Source organism: Excalfactoria chinensis, chromosome 3 (assembly GCF_039878825.1).
Source record: "Excalfactoria chinensis isolate bCotChi1 chromosome 3, bCotChi1.hap2, whole genome shotgun sequence".
NCBI classification, from domain to species: Eukaryota; Metazoa; Chordata; class Aves; order Galliformes; family Phasianidae; genus Excalfactoria; species Excalfactoria chinensis.
In genome coordinates, this window is record NC_092827.1 from 18,565,007 (window position 1) to 18,589,502 (window position 24,496).

A 24,496-nucleotide genomic window follows, 5' to 3' on the forward strand; every position below is an offset into this window, starting at 1 on the left:
CGACTGTGCTTGTGTTGTAACACCATGTGATACTAAACGCTTTGTCACGGATGAGTTTAGAGAGGAAAGGAATAGAAGTCTGTGAGGAGTGGATGCAGATGTAATGAGGTTTCTCGCGGTTGTGTCAAACAGCTGGGCCGAGTGGGAAGGCGGGAATGTTCCTGCAGCCTTCAGTACTTACTTATCACATATCTAGACCAAGCTATGTGCGTTATTTTTATCTTTGCTGCTTGGAAACTGGGTGGAGCAAGTGTGTGACATAAGAGGCCCACAATCTTGGGAGCTGATGGTTATGGTGAACACAGGAGAGGGAATGCAGAGAAATTGCTGCCACCTTCCTCTCTGGTCTTCATGAAGCTTCTCCTGGGTCTGATCATCCTGGGCTGGAGGTTGTTCTGTGTTTCAAAGCTTACAGTGTCTGTTGTTCTCAAATTTACCCAATCTTGTTTTTCAACCTGTTTGCGTTATTGGTCTCAGTGACATGTTCTGGAAATGGGTTCTGTAAATTAAGTGCGTTGTCTTTGTTTTGAGCCTGCTGTTTGAGAGTTGTATTGATTGCTTCAAGTATATTTAACGTGAAAAGTGAATAATATTTCTTACAGAGATGCTTATCGTTGCCACCTTAAGCCGTCTAATTATAGGCTGAAAAGCTGCAGTCTGCTTATATTACCCTCCTGTTCCATATGTCTGATTATCCTTGTCCTTCTTTTTACATTTTCTATCCCTGCTATATTTCTTCAGTGATTTAGATGAAAATGTTAGAGGTTTACTGCTTTCTGAAGACATGTTTGTCTAATGGCCATCTCCTCTTCCTTTCTGTCACCATTTAGCCTTCCTTAACTTTTCTAAATATTTTTTTTCAGAGTTGAACTGAATGCTTAAATATTTCTACAGATAGCTGTTACATAAATATATGCATGGCAGCTGTGCACTTCAAGATGAATATATTATGGATGAAGAGCTTGAATTCCACAGTATTTGTACTATTTTTATTCAGGCACATCCTGAGAATTTAGTATCAAATGGCCTAATTCTGCTCTAACTGACACTAAAGGCAGTGAATTAAACCAGAAACTCCTACACGATTCAGTAGGATCAGGACTTGTCCTGCCTGCTGGAGAACAAAGCTCAACACCACTTTTAGAGCTGATCTGAATTGTGTATAAATCTGGAAGTTCAGAGAAGGAAGCTTGGGAGAGAAGTAGCGATTCTTGAGCAGATGTGAAATTAGGATTGGGGAGAGTTGGAAGATAGCAATGGATGAGCAACAGGAGCTGTGAGGAGTGAGCAGCAGAGGCAACTGCAGGCTCCTGAGAGTGGCAAGCTGTCATGATGTGATCAGGTACACTGACACGCATCCTGAAGGCCATCAGCACCTAAATTCTACAAAGGTGAATGGGAATGTGGCATCCTGATTCAGGTCTGTGAATTCCAGCCTTAAAATCAACAAAATGGGGGGAGGGTATGAGCAGACTAGATATCTGATAGCTGTAGTGGTCTCTATTTTGTTCTGTATAGATTAATGGAGAGTGTTTTCCTCTGACATTTAGAAATCATGTTCTGTATTTTAAACAGTCTTAAATAATTAATATGGCAATTTTACCACAACTCCATCATTACACAGAACTATCAGACCAAAGAATGAATCATATTCTTCTCAGTACCTGGCATCTTTTCTCCCTTCTGTGAAATTTTTGAAGACTAAAGGTCCCTTTTACATTTATACAGCTTACTGGACAAGAAGAAAACAGAAATGTTTAAAAGAGGTTCTGTGTAGAAGAGATCTTTTGTTTAGTCAGACACTTTTGCTCATTGCTAATAGGAGTAGCAGAAAGACAGCCTGAAAGAGGCAGCCCAGGTTGTTAAAAATTCCATAAATAAAAATGAACCCTTTCCTTGGAATCTAATAGCAGCCTCTACACTTCATTGCATTGGTATTAATGTATCATTCACCAGTTGTGTTACTTCAGCTTTACTTCACCGTGAACATTAAGGTATAGATTACTTTGAAAAAATCTGGGCTAGCATTAATAAAGCTATGCATGGCAGCATCCAGGAAGAAAACATGCCTTTTATGCAGCTTATTTGAGAGTTTATTCAAATGCGTAGAGTGAATCTAGCCAACTAATAGCAAACTGGAATAACAAACAGCAAATGTTTTCTTCTACCACTTGTCTTTATGTGCCTTGGTTTATCTTCTGAGTGCCCACTTTGGACAGGTGGTACCTCTCTGACTTTACGTGGGAGCAAGTTTTAGTAATGTTTCAGCCCTTTATTCACTGCAGTGTTCAGCCATCTGCATTTGGATCGGGCCCTGGAAATGAAATGCATATATTAACTTAAGGACTCTTTAACATGAGTTCTGCCAACAGTTCTGCTGGTAACTGGAAATACTGGAAGCTTTGTTACTGTACACTGTCTCTCTTTGCCAAATTCTGTCCTTTTTCTCCCCTCCAAGTCTAACAGTGCACCTTCTCCCTCTTGCCATGTGTGACTTTTCCATTCCATTCCTGGAAACCTAATGTTCTCCGTTTCCTCCCCAAATCTGTGTTCCTCCATCATCACTGGGGTTAAATAATAAATATGCGTGATGGTAGAGGAAGGGACTGAGGCAAAGCCTTTTCTTTTTACAAAGTGATGCAGACTGTCAGTTTGACTTTAATGTATGTGTCCTTCCCTGTGCTACACATAAAGTGTAGCAGATAAAACTTCATCCATAGTAGAAAGGGAGAAAGCTGAGTAGATTGAAGAAAGCAAGCTATCATCTTCTTTATGAAGTGTTCCAGACATAAGTCAAGATTCTCTATCCTCCTTTATATCTAATCACAGAATATCCTAAGTTTATGCAAAAGGTGTTAAATGTTTAGATTGCAGTGACTTCCAGATTTTGGGGGATTGTACTGTTTTTTTTAATGTTTCAGGCACTAGAAGTGTGTATCAGCACTAACTGACTAATGACAAGCATCTTTTCTAAATTTTATGGCCTTTCAGGAGGTAAGGAAATGGAATCTTCCTCATGCTCAGCATTCTCACGAGTTGTTGTGTGCTATACATGACCAGAAGGCTGACTGGTGCTGTAAACTGAAAGGCAAGTAAGGGATGGATCTGAAAGGCATTCTGTGTCTTGGTTCTCTTGACAACAGTGCCAAGATATAGACAGAAGAAGGAATTCGGTCTTGTTTTGAAGCATGGAAGAAGTGTTGGTTCTCTAGAATACAGGCAGAATTGAATTTTGGAATAGTTCCTGTCCCCGGCAACATGACTAACCGTGTTCCCTACAGGTAGACCTGAGGAAACAACAGATTGCTTCTGAAGGAAAAACAGCTTAGGTACTACTATTTCATACTTTCACAAATAGAATAATAAAGCAATTCTGAAATGACTTTCTGACCACGCAGTGACCTCTAAATTATATGTACAAAACTGAGTAATTTCAAACACTGTCCAATTATCTCATTCCAATTTGGCTTTCAGTAAGAGAAGGATTAGCCAAGAAAGCAAGGTGGACTGAATCTTCAATTAAGAACAGCGAAGAGAAGCTTACTATATTATTACAATTGTTATTTAAAGAAATTGCTTATACTGGCAAAGTTTTGTTTCATGTGCACATTTGCCTCACAAAGCTCCCATGCAAAAACGAGAATGCTAACAATTTTTTCTTAGAGAAAACTTTAGATTTTCATGCAAGAAATGATACATTCACCTCCATTGTCAAAGGTGCCTTAAAGTTCACAGCTGTACAGTTCTCTTCTGGGAATGCAATTATGATTACAGCTTTCATGTTGGTAGTGCATTTTCAGCAGGTGGTTACAGCTGAGTTATTTCATAGAATCACAGAAAATTCTGAGGTTGGAAGGGATCCCTGGAGACTGTCTAGTCAAACCCCACCTGCTCTAAGCAGGATCCTGACTGAGCTGGCCATGACACTCCTCATTTCAGTCAGGCTTCAGATGTCTCCAAGGATGGAGACTCCACAGCTTCTCTGGGCAACCTGTGCCAGTGAATTCCCTTGTGGGAAATGAGAGTTGCAATCAGCTTGTAATGCTTCGTCTTTGCCATTCCTTCGCGGCTACTCTCTGCCCCTGCTTCATATGGGATCCCTCCCACAGGATGCCGTCTGTCCCCATCTTCTTGCACACGGGCTTCCCACAGGCTGCAGCTCCCTCAGACCTCTTGTACCACTGCTGCTCACTCTTCTTGGGCTGCAGCTCCAGTCCAGGCTGCTCCTGCATGCGAATCCATGGGCTGTGGCCTTCAGGCCTCACACACTGCTGGACTGCAGGCTCCTCTGTGGCTGCACATGGAGATCTGCTCTGCATGGTGCCCATGGGCTGCAGGGGACAGCCTGCTCCTCCATGGGCCTCTGCTGGGATGTTGTTCTCTTTGCTGAGGCTGCTCCTGCAGCCCCCTCCCTGCTTGGTGGTTTTGTAAAGAGAGGTTTAATCAATCCTTCACTTTCAACAAACTCTCTGAACATGTTCAGTGGATCCCAGTCCCTCAGTTGAATCCCAGGCTGCTCTAGACCAGCTAACTCCCAAGACTGAAAATCAGATACTCTGTAATTTTAGACTGTTGCAATATATTTCCCTCTTTTCAGAATAATTTAGGACCTGGATTATCCTAGTAGTTGTGTTACAGAAGTAGCAATTCCCTACATCACTATGCTCTGGTCAGTAATATGTTCAGTGCAAGAGGGTTGCGTGCTTTTTTTCTCTTTAAAGTAAGCATGGAAGAATAAGATTGAGGGGAAAAGCCGTCAGCTGTGGTTCATGACCCAGAAAGCCACCCCCAGCGTGATCCAGGCAGATATGTACAGCAAAACATGGAGGCTACCACAGTGCATTATTTTATTTACAGAATATTAATGCCTATATTTAAGTGAAGATTTTTCATTATCCCCTGTTAACTCATAATAAATGTTCTACTGAGGAAATTATTTAGAATCAAATTTATTCTTCTCCATGATAACCTCTTTCTCCACCTTCTATTACAAAAAGCAGCAAACAGTTTTTGATACTGTAATTTGCAAGCTTAGGTCATTCTACAAGGCTACATGTGGTGCAAAGGATAAATATCCAGCATGGTTTCTGTGAGCATTTTAGCAGCTGCCTGTTTTCATCAGAGTAGAGCTGAATAATACATATTTCCGTTACATGGATGGCCTAAAGACATTACACCATAGTCCTGTTATGTGTGAGTATGAAACTGCTTATATCAGTGGGTGTGACTGCTGTCTTTCATGTACCAGATTAATAATTTCTTACTCTTTGAAGAAGAATTTGAAATTAGTCCATGCTCACACAATGGGATAAAGGTAAAGAAAAGACAGTATTTATTCCAGGTAACTTTTTCTGCTCTGCTTATTGTGGCAGAAATAATGGCTAGTTACTTGTCTACTGTGGATGTATTGGCACAGAATATCTCTACCCTCCACATCACAGAAATGCTCAGTTAGATGGCAAGAAAGGTTGGATGGAAACTGTATAAAAAACAATATCACTTCTGCAGCCGTTATCAAGAATACTTATACCACTCTATGAAACTTTCTAAATAGGAAGACAAGGTTGAGTTGTACAGTTTTAACAACAAAAACTGTGTTCACATGTTTACAATTCCCAGTCTTAGGTATAAGGAAAGGTAGCATTCTGTTCTGTTTGATAGCAATGGTTTTATTTTGAACTTGAATTTGTATGTTTCACTATGCTGCACAAGGTATATTTCACAATTGTGTTCATCCTGTTTCCCACAACAATTTTTTGTCACTGTGCTACTGCAGTGTATACAATAGAATTCCTTTTCCTGTAGTCTTCATTTGACTGATAAATTAATGAGAAAATATAACTGAGATCAAAGGGAAATTTTTTATATTTTTGTTTTCTTATCTGTGCAGGTGTGCATGTATTAGTGACAGATGCATTGTGAGTCATTCACATCCATACTTGGCACTGGTGAAGCCTACTCAGCATTGGTGAGGCCTCACCTCAAGTACTGTGCTCAGTTTTGGGCACCTCAGTACAAAAAGGACATGGAGGTACTGGAGCAGGTCTAGAGAAGGGCAACAAGGCTTGTGAAGGGCTTGGAAAATCAGCCCTATGAGGAGAGGCTGAGGGAGCTGGGGCTGTTTAGTCTTGGGGAAAGCAGGCTGAGGGGAGACCTTATTGCCCTCTTCCAGTATCTGAAAGGTGCTTACAGTGAGAGCGGGGCAAGTCTTTTCTCACTGGTGACAAGTGACAGGACGAGGGGAAATGGCCTCAAGTTGTGCCAAGGTAAGTTTAGGTTGAACATCAGGAAACACTTCTTTACAGAAAGGGTAGTTAAACACTGGCATAGGCTCCCCAGGGAGGTGGTTGAGTCGCTGTCCCTGGATGTGTTTAAGAGCCGTTTGGATGTGGTGCTCAGGGATATGATTTATCAGAGGGTTTTTAGAGTTAGGGTACTATGGTTAGGCTGCGGTTGGACTTGATGAGCTTTGAGGTCTCTTCCAACCTGGCTAATTCTATGTTTCTATGATTCTACGATCCTAGAAGGCTTTCTTCCTGATTCAAATCTGTATTGGTATATATCAGTGCTGCAAAATGATGGCAGAATTTATTTACATCTGTTTTACAAAGCCAAAAGACTAAAATTATTGAATTAGATTGAATTATTGGAAGTCCATTCCATGAATATATTCACAAAAATATAAATACTAACTATGTCTTTGTATGGGAATATATTTTTTGTGAGTTTGTCCATCATATGGAGTCACTGAGCAACAAGTTTTTGGTAACTGTATTCTATAAGCTACTACATACTCATATGGAAGCACCAATTCTGGCTCTGGATGCGAAGAAATACAGAAGGCCTAGGAGTTAAATGTTCTTTTATCAAAATAAATTCTATAATATATACTTCTGGCCCAAGGGTGTGATGGACTGACATATCACACTAAGGCTCATATCTGCGGCCTATAATTCATCTGATTAATTCTGGTGTAACTTGCATCTAACTGAAACTATTGAACCTTGATTAAATTAGGTGGATCAAAAGGATTAACTGAAAAAGAAGAGCCAATTCATTTCCTTATTTTGTGAGCAGTATCCTTACATGATTTCTTAGTTAAAATTGTCACAAGACAGTTTTTTGGTATAGTTTCTCAAACAGAACACTTTAAGACTGCAATAGTAATCAACATTTTGCTGTTTTTCCGTTAATACCTTCCAATTATTTTCCCAAACTGCAAAGCTAATTTTCTCCCAGGTGTATAGTTACCACCAAGTCCCTTACAGGTGAACTTTTGCTGGGTAAAAGTGTTAGCGAAATCAAAAGCAGGGCTTGTTCTAACTGTAAAGGAAAGGAATTATCTGTGAGTATGGAAATTGTTGTTTTTTGTCCAGTGCTTTTTAGCATGTTTTACCAAAAAAACACAACAACACAGATGTTTCAGATGTGTGAGGCTGAAAACACTGTTGTGTGACATAAACTTGAAAGAACGCTAAAAGCTGCCAAAGGCTGCAAAAGTGGCTGAAGTACAGTTTTAAGCATAAGATGAGGAGTTCATTCTTTTAATGATCTCTCTGTAGTTTAGATAATTCCCTAATGGTCTACCCTTTATAATTTTTATTCTCTCTTGGTGCAACAGTGACAGCAAAAGACCACTGGGAAATAATGGTTAGTAAACAGCTTTTAATCCTGACTGACGTTCATCATCTTTCCAATCTTATCAGTTTTTGTCTGAAACAATTGGCACAACCAGGATAAAGCTTTAAAATAGCAATGCTATGAAATATTCTTTAAAACAACTCAAAATAAAGAAAGATGTTTATCCTAGAAGTAAAACAACCGTATGCAAGAGGGATTGCAGGAACGTAGTAGAAGGCTGATTAATAGGAGCACTAAATAAAATAAGCACTTATGTTCAATGCTGCTGTATTTCTTATATTATAGACAAATGGAATGTAGGCTGAAGAGTTCAGTATAAGATTGAAAATAAAATCAAGCCAATGATGAATTACTTCATATGCTGTATAAGCACAGATGCTCTTGGGAAAACAATTGCTTCAGCATCATGGGTTCGGTCAGTCCCTGGATAGACAGTAATTCAATGGAATCTGTCATTACTGAGAGTTCATTATGAAACAGTTTCAGAGGTTAGATGTAAAAACTTTTTATGAGTTTAAGTATCTATTAACTCTTCAGTATTCATCAAAAGCACAAAGACTGTTTTAATTAGTTATCATACCTAAGCAGCAAAGTAAATATTCTAGTAATAATTACCAGTTGTTGACACTTCGTCAGTACTGATCTGATGCTGCACGATTGCATTGGCTCGGGAAGAACAGTAGATTCACACATTTCAAAGGAATATGATGGGAATGTGAAAATATGAGCTGACCAGTGGTTGACCTTCAGAGACTTTGGGGACTTCATTTCAAAGGAGACAGACTAGTTGAGAACCTGGTCATTCACTGTTCAGAGAACACTTAAACCATCTAATCTTTCCTACTGCAGTTCTAGAATTTTCAGCCTGGTCTGCTTTCCTAATGCTTTATCTAGTTCATGCTTTTAAAGACTTCTGTACTTTTGCATAGAGATTATTTTGTAGTCCATTAAATTACAGTGCTGGGTGGTTAATTTAATTTTAGCACAGCTTCCTGAGAAGGGAGCAAATAGCAAGAATGGGGTCTTCAAATAAAAATAGCAGTTTTGACTTCTTGCCTCCAGTAAAAAAAATGGAGGCCAACTTCCATGCTACACCTCCATGTACATTATTTTCTGTAGAAGCACTGGCACAAAATTGAAAAGGTCAATGATCTGTGATCCAGTCACCCCAATGGTCCAGAATGAGGATGCCTGTCTTAATAAATGAAATGTTGGGAAGTATGTACCTGTAACTCTGTGCAGCAGAATGTCTGCTGTACTACCTTCCAGATGTTTATGTTTCTCATGAATCTAGTGTTGTCTGTGCCACTTATGTGTCTTTAAGTTTGTGTATCTTAAGTTTGTCTTATAATTTATGGTTACTAAGGGGAATATTTTTGTATATTTAGGACATTATGCACTTTCCAGTTCTCTAATATTTGTTACACTGCCAGCCAGGTTTCCTTATGATAACCAGTCATCTCTCTGACATGTCACCTTATCAAATGCTTCTTGAAAAATGCATGCTGTCTGCATCACTTTCTTATCTATCATAGCAGTATTATCTTCAAAGAGTTCTATCAGCTTAGTTATACAACACACTGCTATTATATGTTCATATTGGCTGACTCTAATGGAATTAAGCTTTTCTCAGTACTCCCTTGCCAGTTGCAACAAAATTGTTTTCAATGTGTATAAAAAATACCCTGTCTCGTGACTTCTTTGAATAGTGGGCTCTGGTCTCAATTTTTAAGTCCTTCAGGAGCTTGCTTTACTATCACAGAATATTGACTGTGAAAGCTCAGTAAATGCTTTGCTAATTGGAAATCGTTATTAGGCAAATCACACTCATATACTTCAATGAAAGAAATAAATTTCTACAGAAAAGTGCAAATTTCAGATTGAAAATAAACAAACAAACAAAAAAAAAAAAACAAACCAAACAGCAAATTTCAGACAGTGAAAGAGTCTAAAATTGTGAAGAAAATTTCCATTGTTAATAACCAGAAAACTAGAAGAATGTTAAGAAAATTAAGATCACCTTTAAAAATAAGGTCCTCGAGGCTCGGAGGACTTAAAAGACAAAAACATAACCCTCCCACTTGGGGAAAAAAAGTTTTTTTTTATTATATTCTTCATTGTTGTGCCATAGACATAATTGCAGTTTAATTCTTGAATTGCAGTTTTTAATAGATTATCAACTTATTTATTTTTGAAAGTCATGCAATATCTAGATATAAACTCAGATGTATTAGCTGTTTGTTAATTGAATGTAATCAAGACAATTATAATACTAAATAATAGAGTAGAAGGAAAAGATAATATAAAATAATGGAGTACTGTGTCCAGTTCTGTGAACCTTAGCACAAGAAGTGCATGGAGATGTTGGAGTGGATCCAGGGGAGGGCCATGAAGATGATCAGAGGGCTGGAGCACCTCTCCTATGAGAACAGGCTGAGAGCTGGATCTCTTCAGCCTGGAGAAGACTCCAGTGGGACCTTATAATGGCCTTCCAGTACCTGAAGGGGCCTACAGTGAAGCTGGGGAGGGACTTTTTATAAGAACATGCAGTGACAGGATGAGGAGAAATGGCTTTAAACTGGAAGAGGGTAGATTTAGACTAGATATTAGGAAGAAATTCTTTACTGTGAGGGTGGTGAGACGCTGGAACAGGTTGCCCAGTGGATGTGGATGTCCCCTCCCTGGAAGCATTTAAGGACAGGCTGGATGGGGCTTTGAGTAACCTGGTCTAGAGGGAGGTGTCCCTGCCTATAGCAGGGGATGGAAAGTAGAGGGTCTTAAAGGTCCCTTCCAACTCAAATTGTTCATTGATTCTATGACTATGTGAGAAGAGACTTAGGGATACAGTAAAATAGTAACATTTTTTCATACATATCAGGAGACAGGTTACAGCCAATACAGGCATTATATGGCAGCATGAAAATAAATGGTAGGGGTACGGTGTACAGTTTAGAAGTGATACTTTACTTTTTCCACTTATTTTCGTCTTGGAAGGAAGGAATAGGTCCTAATGGAATATTGTTCTATCTTCTCCCCAATAATCTGAACAGTCTGAAAAAAAAAGCACAAAACCAAAACATTTATTTGGAGAGCTTGAAATACTTGATTTTTAAATATTGGAGATAAGCTTTGTTTCCTAATGGTAAGTGAATTGGTCATTATATGTGTGAATTTAATCTTAAAGTAAAGTAAGCAAGCTTACTGTAAATCACTCACACTATGAAACACTGGGAAATAATCCATTGATTTTGTAGTAGGTGTGTGATTATGTACTATAAACTTAAGTGATATTTTGGTGAAAAGTGGACACTTGTTTTGCAAGTTGTCTCCTAACTGAGAACAAAACCATTATCAGTGAGTTGAGTGCTGGAACTTGAGCAAACTGTGGATCATTTCTTCCTTCTTTCTACTTAAATCCATGAGAATTCTGTTCTGCTAAAGTACAGTTACTGTAGTGTATGGAAACAAGTTGTACTTGGTAAGGCAGGAACCACATCTAAGACAAACCTACATTGCCTACACATTCCATTTTCTTACTGCTTTAGAAAAACAGACATACTCTGACTTATTTAAAACATAAATAAATAGTTTCCAGTTGAAGAGCTAACTAACATAATGGAACTTGACTCTTCGTTAGCTATTTTTCCTTTGTGAAAGAAGGTATATTTCAACCCATTTAGGAGATAAATGATTTTAGTAGAAATCTCATTAGTTACTTAGAAGTGGCAAGCCATCTGAAGGTTTTTTTCTCACCTCTTTTCTTCTTCCTTGCATTGAGTTGGCCTCGTCCCGTCTTTAAGAAAGAGACTGGGAAAGAAAGTACAAAGAAAGATGTAATAAAAAATGCTTTATTGAATATTGAACAAATTTTATAATAGTACAATGTGAACATGTACAAGTAGGAATTCTAAGTGAGTCAGGGATATGCTTTCAGGTCCATGTCATGAATCACCCAGGCAGTGGAAAACTGTTAAAACTTTGTAGATCTGATTTTTTTTGAGAGATATTGAGAAGCAACTTCAGAGCACTGCAGCATCTGTTAGAGGTGCTCAGATGGTCTCTTTTTATTTAAATTTAATATATTTTTTTAATTAAATAGATGCATTCCACGTGAACACCCACACCATTATGTTGATGATGACTTAAAAGTCCAGATGATGTGAGGAACATTGAAGCAGCTTTCCTCCTTTTATTCCAACAGGTTTGGCTTAAGCAAGATATATATATTCATGCATGCCTAACGTTGCCAGAATACTTTTCAGTGAGATATTTCATTTACTGTAAAAATCTATGTTTTGCCTCTTGTTACAACCTGTAAGAAGAATGGAGAAGATCCGTTGATAATGGTACTGTTAGATCTTACACTGGAAGGAAAAAATTGATTGTTGCTGGCACATTATTTATTCTTAGGAGTCATCATCTGTGTAAATGAATGTATGGCCCCTGAAGGAAGCTAGACTGACAGAGCTCTTTACTCAAGTCTCTTACTTGGGCTATGTAAAGCATAGTGAGCACCCTTGCATCTGCCCTTCCCTTGTCCTGCCCTGAAGCAATGACAGGCAAATCTCCATGCCTGCGTTGCCTTTCTTCTCCCTCGATTTTTTTTCCAGGGAAATTTATGATTAGAGGCCATTTGTTAAATTACAGCTCTTTGAAACAGGAGGGAAGCGAACCCATTCTTTTTCTTCTGAGAGCTTATTCCTTCCAGCCTCTTTTTCTACTGGTTTATTCTGTTAAGGTTAAGGTGTAACGTAGCAGGAAATTTCATCTTTCAAAACAGACAAAGAAAAACACTAGTGATTTTGACCAGCTATTAGGGAAATTCATACTTCACAGATTTGCTTTGTTCTGGGCATTGATTTTCCAAAGCCTGAACATTTTGAAGAAAGAGATCTTGATTTTGATTTATGTGCACACCATACATTGAGGAAAACCAAACTTGAGCTTCACGGTAGAATTATTGGTGAAAGTTTAACAACTTGTTATCAAATGTTCTTTTCCTAATAACTTTAGAGTTCCCTTCTGTACTGTTATTCTTATTACATCCACACTTAGGCAGACAGAATGATTTTGCCTACCTACTGAGTTAATTTTGGAATCTGAATGGGCCTCCAGCACCTACCTGGATAGGAACAATAATTATACTGTTTTAATGCTATGAAAAGCATGTATTTCTACAGTCTGATAAAACATCAGTATAAACCACCTAAAAACTGGAGTGGTGATGCAGCCTTCAGCCATATTTTAATTCAGTAATTTGTTATTACAGTAATAGTTATTAAAGAAGCTTTTGTTTACATTATTGTAATTTATTTGTACATTAAGATTCAAATCATTGTTCTCCTTAGCAAGTAAAAGCAAAAGTTTACTTATTTACCACTCTTTCATTATTTACTTTTGAGAGAGGCAGAAGAACTATGAAAGCATTTGTATCAATACTTCATTCATTCATTTCTCTCTCTTTTTATGAACAGAGAGCAACACCTCCAGCTGTTGACAAGCTCTTTAGATACCTATTTCTTAGTGTTTGGAGAAAATTACTTAGTATCTCAGCAGCTACTTAGCTATTAATATAAGGGAAGCCTTTCAGTTAAAACCTTCATCTTAGCAGTGGTTCAGATTGTTTTATCTTTCCTTATGAAACATAAAAGAATGGGTTAAAAGGCAGTCTGCACCCTCATGTACTCAGAATGTGCCCTCTGCTCCTTTATTTGACTTTGTAGCAAGTGTACAATAAAAAAATCCAAGCTCCTCGGAAAACTTACACTTTTTATTATTTTCTTTTTTATTTACACTTTGTTAATCTATTTCAGCTCTTTGATCTCTTTGAACCTTATTTTAGAGGAATGACAGTTACTTCTAAGAAGAGTTACATCCTCTTCTAGCTGTGGTTTTCACCTCGGTCATCAAGAGCACTGTACTGGCCAATGTCATAGACATGAATGATGACAAAAACTCAGAGGTTCCAAGGAAGAGATATTAAGTCAGTGGGGAAGAATAACAAGTGAAAACTGTAAAACTGAAGATCTGATTAATTTGAGTTTTGCATGCCTGGAGTCTTAGAGACCTTTTGGCAGTGCTTACTTTCCTTCAGAACTGTCACATGTATAAATAACATAGTTGTTTTTTGTTGTTTTTTTTGTGCTGGGCAATGCCACTGTATGGATGGCATCATAACAAACAAGAAGCTGACTGTGGAAATTAGTAGTTACAGCCTTGGTGTCATTGGAGCATTGCATTAGAAGCTAAGAGGTTTTCATTTTTAGGATTAAGTTGATTTTGGAAGTAAGAAAAGCATATAATGTTGAGAAACGATGGGATAACCATGATATATAACATGAACTATACAGAAAGGATATTTTTGCCAACAAGACTTCTATCAAAATAGATGTGTTAACATTGCCTGCATAGCATTTTACATATGAAAATCACAGCATATAGCTAGAATGCTGCTTCAAAAATAATGCATAGTTTAGGATATGTGAAATTTCCCCATGCTTTTGAAGCAAAAGCCCTTCAGTATTAATCTGTTGATGTATTATTCCTACTTGTCTTCAAAGGTATTGAAGGATCTCTGTTTCCACAGGATTTCTGTTGCTAACACCCATCTCTATTACTCTTTTAAACTGTCCACATCCTTGAGGTATATAATGTTATCAGTAGGAGATAACACACAGCACTGTCCATTTAAATAGCTTTATGTTTGTGCCCTCTCCATGATTCTCCCAAAAACTTCTTCCAGCCTGTAGAGCTCTGTGCAGAAGTACTGGCTGATCATCAGACAGCCATTTGCAGGATTAAGACCAGAAAATGAAGGTGATTTCATCTCAATGGAAGGACCCTTGTGAGGTTCAGTACCTTATGGTCAGGATGCTGGTCTCAGAAATGATCCTAAGTAGGTCCATGTGACAATAAGCTCAATCCCTGTACTTTTCTCTGTAAGCCCTCCATAAATGGGGCTGAAAAGAGCCCAAATAAAATAATTGCAGGTGCTAAGTAAGTATTTGAGTATTTGAAATGAAAGAGCAAGTACCATCTGTAATCTAAAGACACTTGCTGATGTTGAGAAGTGTATTATTTTTGAACCTGCCATTCTGCATCACAGATTTTCAATGAAGAGCTAAGGAATTCAATACCCATCTGAAAATAATCTCCCTTCAGTACAACACCATTTAATTTTGTCTTGCTTGTTATGCTGGAAGGATTTGTAATTGTTTTAAATTACATTGTACATTATTCTGACATATTTACCTTTTAATAGAGCTTTGTAGAAACTGTATGGTATTACAGCACATTAGCAATCAATAACCACACTGCTGCTTCAGGACATTGCATTTCTCAAAAAGACACTCCTGAAATATTCATAATTACCTCAGTTTTTCCATTCAGAATTTTATTAAGCAAGTGCATCCGTATCTTTGGAACGATACATCCACAATTCTGTACGTGATGCACATCAGTGGTATCAAAACATTTCGAAAGTTTGTAATGAAAAATCAGTGCGCTTTCTGTTTATAAGGGTTTGGACAGACAAGCAAAATCTTAATGTCTTACACCCTGGATTTCCAAACTTTTGGCTTCCCCGTGCTTTGTTGTGTAAAGAGGTGTTTTCTTGGGCCCTGTATACATAGATCATGCTGAATGTAATGCCTTTTATTTATTTACATTGAAACTACAACAGACAGATACAAAGAGCACAGTAAACACTACTTGGTAGAGCAAAATCCTACCTGCAAAACACTGTATTTCAACATCATCTCCAGTATTAGCTATGCATTTTTGCCAGCAAAGAACACGAGTCTGCATGCCACACTCATAAAAATCTGCTCCAGCGGAGGTGGCCCACTGTCACCACTGCTGAAATGCACAACCCACTGCCTCACTGTGCTCACATCCACTATTTGTTGCCCATAAACCTTCAACAAGTGTAGATTAATGCCAGTGGGTGCCATTTTCTTCTAGATACAGGAATTCAGTTTCACATCTTAGCTTTGTATGCACTTCCATGTCAGAGGCATTGTGTCAGACTGCCTGTCTGCTGCCATATGTTGCACAGCAACAACACTTAATGAAATATAGGTGGGAAGGTTCAACCTGTACTGCCGTGTTACCAATATTCTCTTCTGATGTTGTGGACGAATAGCATAAAATAGAAGGCATTACTTTTCAGAGCAGCCCTTCTATAAATAAGAACTGTGTATGAGACAGATTTTGTGTATGTTCATCAGTCTCTCAGTAAAGTAACCATTTTCCTGAATGTTGTTCATGAAATTTATTTGTGATATATGTTTCGTCATTTGGGAATAGAAGGATGTGGTGTAGGGGCAAAGCATTATTAATGTGGTGTGCATAGGTTGGTATGAGGCAATCTAGATGGATTATTATAAAAAAGTGGAAATAAAAATCAACTAAGAATTAAACCTGAACATTTTGTGAAGCAAATTCTCCTTAGCTTTGAACTTATATGAGAAGTTTCTGATTGGTAACATCAGGATATTGATTAATCCAGCCTGATACTTCATTTGTTCGACTAAAACGTTGGTAGCCAATTCATAGTATGTTATACAGTTTGAACACTTTATAAAGTTTGTTAATTTGAATATCCTATTTAGTTTTCATGGAGAATCTTAATCGTCTGTTTAGGTTTTTGCTTGTTTGTTTGCGGAGGGACTTATCTGTACATCTTCCTTTACAACACAGGTATAACTATATCAAGTTTCCCATGCCAATGTTAGGAAATTGCTTTATTTCCTTTAAAAATAATAATAATCTTTAAAACATCAGGCCAAAATTTCTGTTTTCCACAGCACTAATCTGACAAGCAGCTTACATGACTGGGATTTGTCTCTGTGGTGATATTTTCCCTGTTTTATTTGCTGTTACCTCTGCTAGTATGTTACTGTTGGACTGACAGCTTCCTATATTATACAATTGGACATATGTAGCATTCTTCTTAAGTTCTGTTTTATATTTGCATGACATTTTACACTGGCACAGAGTAAGAAGGCATGTAAAGTCAGCATCACAGTAATTTGGTTCTCTGAGACTTACTGCAGCATTCTGGAGTTGGTGAGGAATCTGAACTCTTTGATCACAGCAGTGTTCTTTAGACAATTTTATTTTATTTTTAATTATTTTTAAGTAGGTCCTTGGAAATTAATGCTTATTATGACAGCTTTTATCGAGTACACTTCAAATATTTTCAGATTGACATGCCTCCAAATGCGATGTGTACGTGTTGTGGACCAAACACTGTAATTGATAGCTCATACCAGAAAGCCACATCTAAGCACTACAGCTCTGTTCTAGCCATGCATGGATTGGTGGCACAATTACAGCTGTCTGCATTTAAAGGTACTGTTAACCCAGTTTGGACTCCAGCTTCAATGCCGTGCAGTCACTTCACTGCTGACACTAGTGCTGTGCTTTCACCGCCTGGACATTCAGTATCAGAGATACTACTCTATCTATAGTTTCCTTTTTGAGAGCAGCAGAATGAATGATGAGCCACATGGCTGAATAAATCGAATCTGTAGGAGGTACGGGACATACTCAAGTGAGCCCTTTATGTTGTCAATGGTTCAGTTCTATAGTTCGTAATAGACATTATGTTCCTTATGGTAAAGTGTACTTTCTGTTAAGCTTTCACTGAGGACTGAGAACCGTGAGAGCCTAAAACTGCCAGAGCTTTGTGGTAGCACAACCTGAACTTTTTCCTCATAAAGAGCTTTACTAAGAGGATCCAAATGACTTTGAAATTAAAAAAAAAGGCAGATTCTCTTAGGCTATGAACTGGAATAGTTAATAAAAGCTGAAGAGATTTCAAAGTACCTGATAAAACAGAGTGGAGAGACGAGGTTTATAATCCAGTGACTCTCTTCTCCCTGTGACCTCACAGGACAATCTTTGCTTTCATTCGTCTATTCACTTCTGAGCTCTCACAAACTATGAATGCGCTTCCTGGTCCTTGGTAATATCTCCACTCAGTCTCCTTGTAGCCCTTTGCTGCTCTTAGTAATCATTTGGTCTCTCTTTCATCTGCAGGATCTGGGCATGCTTTTCTCTCACTCTGTTTTTTCAGCCTCTGTCCTGCAGTAACTGAGGCTGCTGCATTTCCCCCCAAAAATGTGCCACCTTCTAGGGGCTGCCACCAGCTCGTCACTCCTTCTGAAGGAATAAGAACAGAAAAATGGAAGGAAAGAAACACATCTGTGTATCAAACGCTATACGTGTACTTTGTCAGAGTAATGATTCTGATTCCCTTTGTGTGATCATTCAATATAGCAAATGTGTTACGTGTATGTATGCAGAAGGAGTGCACTAGGTTTACCATATATGATTATGAGTATACAAAAGTGATGGTAGTCTATGAGCATATGTATTTTATACTGACATGGCATAGTTTATTCTGTTAAGAGTTACTGTGAATCACTTCATATGCATAGGTTGCTCCCAAGTATTACTTCCTCCTTATTTCCATGGAAACACTAGATACAAATACAAAGAGCACAATGAACACTATTTGATAGAGAGAATTCTCACTTACAAAATGCTGCTTCTAAAAGTAGTCACCACCATTAGCTATGCATATTTGTCAGTGATGAACAAATCTCGCGTGCCATGCTCATAAATGTCTGTACCACTGGAGGTGACTCGCTGTTTCACGGATTCTTTGACAGAATCATTGCTAGGAAAACGTTGCCCACAGAGTCCATCTATCATTGGCCCAAGCAGCTTGATTGGCATTGTACTCCATGGTCTTCAAACTGGTATGGGGTCTGGCATTATCGTGTTACAAGAGAAAGGTTGTCTTGTTCTCTGGCCTGACTCTGGAAGTTCAAGCCCTCAACTTAGTCAGTACTGCAGCATCTCAGAGTTGATGCTTTGCCTGGGTTTGAGGAGATCCAGGAGGATCACCCTTTTCCTATCCCTAAAGACAGTGCACATCATTTAACCCACTGAAGGCTGCATCTTGAACATTTTCTTCCATGGGTAAATCATGTCTTGCCATTCCACGGTCTGCCACTTTGACTCTGGCTCATAGTGGTGACACTTCATATCATCACTGAAATGATATCATCTTCAGGCTCATATTGGTTCAGTAGGACCTGACAAGCTTGCTTTGTTTCTGTGTGAGTATTCATAGGACCCACCTGATACAAACTTAGTGATATTCCAATGTTGACACCATCATTTCCAGTGCATTGAAGCCAATATTCAGCTCTACATACAGTTCATCTGTACTGATCATAATCTGCTGATTCACATGGATGAGCTGATCAAGACTCTCTTCATTTTGCATGTGACAGCTGTGGATGGCTGTCAGGAATGTGGCTTGTCTTTCACATCACTGTTGCCACTGCTGAAATGCACCCTCCACTGTCTCACTGTTCTCACATCCACTGTTTGCTCTCCTTAAACATTCATCAAGTGTTGATGAATGTCAATGGTTACCACTTTTTCCACGTGGAGGGATTCATTTACACTCCTTTGCTTCATCCATACTTCCAAGTAGGATGCCATTTTGTCAGACTGCCCCTCTGCTGCCATCTGTCACAGAGCTACAAAATGTGATGGAATACTGGTGGGAAGGTTCAACCTCCACTGCCAGGCCACCAATATCTGCCTATGACATTGTAGGCCAACATACTAAAATAGGAGACATCACTTTCAGAGCAGCCTTCATACATAAAAAGGTGGTTTTTTTTTTTTTTTTTTTTTTTTTTTTTTGTTGTTGTTGTTGTTGTTGTTGTTGTTTTTGTTTTGTTTTTTTTTTTTTTAAGGATATCAGCATTTCAGAAGATACACCACATCCTAACACGTAAAACATTAGTCCTTCAGAATGATGGTGTGTCCTAACAAAACATTCCTAGCTCAAGAAATTCTCCTTAATGCCAGTTAATGTAGTTATTGATTTGGGCACCAAGAAATGAAGACAATTAAACATTCAAGGAAGACACCCCTCTTGTCTTTCTTCAGGCCCAGCCATAGGTCCAATACCTTTTCTTAATTCCTGGTCTCCACTGCTCTTCTTATTGCCATAGACCTTCTAAGCAGTGCAGGAGGGTGAACTTAAGATGGTTTCTTTCACCAACGTCTTTCTCCTTGCTTGTTTCTTCTGCAGCCAGACTTTACCAATTATGCCCTATGAAGTTGTTGGGGTTTTTAATATTAATTGCTTTAGCAACCATTTAGTGGCAGCTTGTCAGCTCATAATTGGTCACCTCAAAAACAAAGCCCATGTCTAAATTGAGGTGGGGTCGATAGAGTTGAAAATGAAACCCCAAGTGTAGGAAACTTTCAAGGACTGAAGGCTTTTAAAGATATTTTCCTTTTTTTATCCTAACAAATTGCTCTGTCTTGCTCACCCAAGGACTTTATTAAAAAAATACTGAAGGCAACATGACCTGTAAAATATTCTCAGAAATAATTACAAGCAAGCTGGCAATGAGCCACCAGTTACAGCACAGGAAATTCATGTCTTCTTGTTTTTCACTGGAACTAAAATACAAGATTGCTTTTAGAGTAAGGGCTCATTCCGATAACATAAATGCACAATGCAAATGGCTCTCATCAGTGACTATTCGTTTCTATGTTGTTGTTCTCCCAGAATGCCCCTAGGACAGTAGTTTTGAAAGTAAAAAGTGTAGTAAAAATAGAATAGGTATAAAATGATTTGAAATGTTTTCTTTTAGACGGTTCCAGGTGGCATTAGTGCTTTGTTCTGTAGATGGAGTTAGAAGGTTTTCCCTGCACATGGTCATCCAGGACAGTTGTTGCTTTCTGCTTCTTCCGCTGTGTTGCTGTCTTCATTTTTCCTACTGGAGAGACACTTGAAGGGTTAAGCAAATAGGCTTTTCATACTCAGTACCTTCTATCCCAAAAGGGTGAAGAGCACTGTTCAGCCATATAAAGGAAACACTTTTTGGCTTCAGGCTGCTAGGATGGCTAAGAAGTGACTCATGAGATGTCACATAGCATTTTCAAGTCTTGAAACTGGGGGACTTTTGAAGAAGATGTGTAAAAACCAATCTGGAATATTTTTTTCTTCTTTTATGGCTACAAGTTCAACTGTGTGTATGAATGAGGGAAGTTGCTTGATGAATTTTAATTACAATTCTTTGAATATCTGAATTCCACAATCCATATAATCAATCAATAAGTTATGATGCAGAAGCATAACAGGGTATTTGGTCTCACTATAGTAATCAAGTCAGATATCCACCCAGTTGGCCAGGTTTGCCATTTGTGTGGCTCAGCAGAAGTCTACTGAAATTTACAAATGAAATGAATAATAATATCTCAGAATTGCCACAATTTTTGAATCAATATAGAACATCTTTAAATCCTCAGTGCTGTTTTTTGTTTTGTCAGTTAAACACATCAGTTAAAAAACACATATAGCAGGTATTGCTTTATTTGAAGTATAGCTCTGCTTTCCTGGTTCAGTGTAAGGTCTAATTGTCCAAGTGCTTTATAGTCAAATACTGTTGTTTTTTTTTTTGGTAGGCCTCGTATATTGGTTTATGTAAACATGTTCTGTGGCAAATTTCTTACTTTTAGCATCATAATTTCTCTTAGGAATCCCTGTTTACTGCATCAGATTTGAATTCTCAGGTGCATGAGAGTTGTCCCATTAAATCCAATTGAACCACTTAAGGCAGATCCTAATGCTTTTTGTTCATTGATATGCACAAGCTTGTTCATGGTGATGGAGTGCAGTTGCTCTGTGTTTAGAGCCTTCTGTTCACATGAAAATGGATATAAGTGTGAAAGGACACATTCAATTGTAAGGCTACAGACTTGAGCCACATGCACACAAACAGATTTCCTGTTTCTTGTCCAGTATTAACTGAGAGAGTAATTTCAGCATTTTCCTGACTATTCTTCCAACAGTAATGCACACACAAAGAGTTCTCTCCTGTGTTCTCTGCCCTTTGGTAATACCATGGCAACGTTAGTAGCTACTGCAAATTTTGTCACTTCATTGCATTATATTTATACTGTGCAAAACACTGCAAATATGTTAGCATTATAAGATTCTAAAAAATATTTGTATGTTGCCTATAGTTATCAGTACTAGTAGGCTGGCTGTTCACACATCAAATCTTGCAGCTGTTTGTAGTTTAGTCATTATTTTATGCTAGCTCTGTGCTTAATCCTTTTGTACAGCAAGTACATTTTGCTTCTTCTAGGAACAAGTCTCAAGATCAGACCTAGAAGGTTTTCATCCATAGTTCTATTTTGCAATATCTGTACAAAGATTTCATAAATCTCTTCATGAATTTAAATTAGAAAAAATAACCAAACAAAGGAAAAGCAAGATAACTTTCCAATGTGTGTTCCAACCTTGAGTGGTTACTTCTGCACTCTTACTACCATATGCGTTAGCTACTGCCAATCTGCTATGCTCGGTAGAAATTGTTCTGGGAATCTCTGTGTAGGGCCTGACTTTTCCCAGCCTTTTGCAGAACACCAAGTGCACATTTCTTAGCACCATATGTATATAAGATGTATATATTGCAGAATCACAGAATCGCAGGGGTTGGAGGGGACCTCAAGAGATCATCAAGTCAAACCTCCCTGCTAAAGCAGGTATGCTGCAATATGTAGCACAAATTTGCATCTAGATGGGCATTAAATACCTCCTGTGGAACAAGACTTCACAGCTTCTCTGGGAAGCCTGTTCCAGTGCTGTTTAACCTTACTGTAAAGAAGTTCTGCATGTTTGTACAAAACTTCCTGTGTTTGTGTTTTAGGCCATTACTCCTTGTCCTATCACTACACACCAACAAGAAGAGCCTGGTCTCATCCATTTGCCTCCCAACTCCCACTAGATATTTATAAACATTAATCAGATTCCCTCTCAGTCTTCTTTTCTCCAGGCTAAACAAACCCAGGTTACGGAGCCTTTCCTCATATAGGAGGTGCTACAGGCACATATGATGATGAATTGCTCATTGTTTCAAAGAGCACCAAAATAGTGTTCTTAGGCTGTAAAGATACCATTTAGATTGATTAATTCAGGAAATGTGAGTATTCTCTGTAAGCCAGAAAACTATTTATTAAATGATAAGGATTCAATAATTAGCTAGTTGGAAGCAGAGATGAGAAACAATGTAGAAGAGATAAAACTCAATAAAAAAGTGGTTAGTATGACTGGATGCACCAGCAGAGAGGAAGCACACAGACAAAATCCAGATTGAATAATATTTGTTAAATAATCAGTTGTGGCTGACTGTACTTGGCTTTGGGCATGATGCACTCTTACCAAGTGCAACTCATGTGAAAGATTTAGCAATAGCTTTGAAACATTCTGGCATACAGCTTGTTAGGCTATACATGGGTGAAGAGCATAGGACTTGTCACTGGAGGTCAAAGTTCAGCTTCTTAGTTCCACTCCTAAACAATATAAAATAATTTCATTTAAGTTATATTTATTCTTCTTTTAAAGCTTCAGTGCTGCCAGAGGGGTACAGTGTACACCAGTGAATTTGGAAGTTAAGGAGTAAGCTTATGAGCACTGTGAACTTAGACATTCTGAGCTGGAAACTGAACCTGGAAGCATACAGACTAAAAGAAAAGTCTTGTTATCTTGTTGTCAAGAAAATAAAATCCTTTGTCTGCTTTCTAGGCCACCATATGTTAGTCATCTATTGTACAAAGGTGCAGTATAAGTTCAGGAGTACCCGCTTTCATCAAAAGTATAAATCAGATTTTAGAGTAAGGTTTCTCCCAAGAAAGACAGTGTGCCTGCCACCACTTTTTCTGTTCTTTGAAGAATTAATTTGTATGACTTAAAAAGAAAAAGATTTAGCGTAAACTCAATATTTTGAACCAGAGAAAACAGACATTAAGAGAGGACACATTTGAGAGAAGTGTCCTCGGGAGAAAACATACTAATAGATGTTCCAATAAGAAAGGAAAGTTGGCCATCCATGAAAGGACCATAAATAACACAATATTTCTTTTTGGTCTTCCACACAACCTTCTGCTATATTACTTCAATATCTATATTGCAAATCCAAAACGTATTTTCTCTGTTGGTTGTTCATGATCAGCAAAAAGAAGTTTATGTTATGAGAGAACATAAATATCACAAGATCATCAGGGCTAAAAGTGTACAAAAGTGTTTCATGAATTCAGCTAACCCCATGAGGGTGAGATTGCGTTTTTGCAAATATCTTTGATACAATAGAGACTAGTAATTTTGCTCTGTGTTTAACTATCAGTTCCCTGTGGTTTTTAAAGCTTATATTTCATGTTGCAAGTATGAAAAAGGCAATGAATTAACAGTGTAAGATGCTTTAAAATATAAAGTGCCTGCCAGGCACATAGCACAGGTTCTTTGGGCGTCTCTTAAAACCTTGGTTCTAATTAACACGAGGAAAAAATTTGTTTCCAGATGTGTACGGAGCATTGTCTCTTTCATAATGGCTTGTTTGGATGAAAGAGCAGTGGGAGCATTATCTGAATACATTTACTAGCAATCTTACCTAGTAAATTTTTAGCTATTACTAAAAGTTTTAGTTATATTAAAGTTTTTAGCTTTTAGCAATTGAGCTGTATTTCTTTCTCTGACATCTCTCCTGTTTCTAATTACAAACGGAGTCAGAAAGATGTTTTAAAGTTACTTTTGAATAGCTTGTAAAATAATGCGCTTTTGCCAGTGTGAGTATCTTCAACCATTTTAGAAGTTTCTGCTGTGAACTGATATCCCAAAATGCTAGGAAGAGACCCTAAGTTATGGCATTCTGACAGATCTCCTTAGGATGAGCTCGTGGCACTGAATCATGTTGATCTCAGAGGGGACTCAAAATCTAATTGTTACTTTTTAGCTAAAACAACTCACAAG

General features: G+C 38.0%; 1 protein-coding gene across 26 annotated transcripts in view; it reads left to right on the forward strand.

Annotated features, from left to right (window-relative positions):
• The window catches only part of DLGAP2 (DLG associated protein 2), a 448,809-nt gene that overhangs the window by 154,540 nt on the left and 269,773 nt on the right, over window positions 1-24,496 (forward strand). The window lies entirely within an intron of this gene.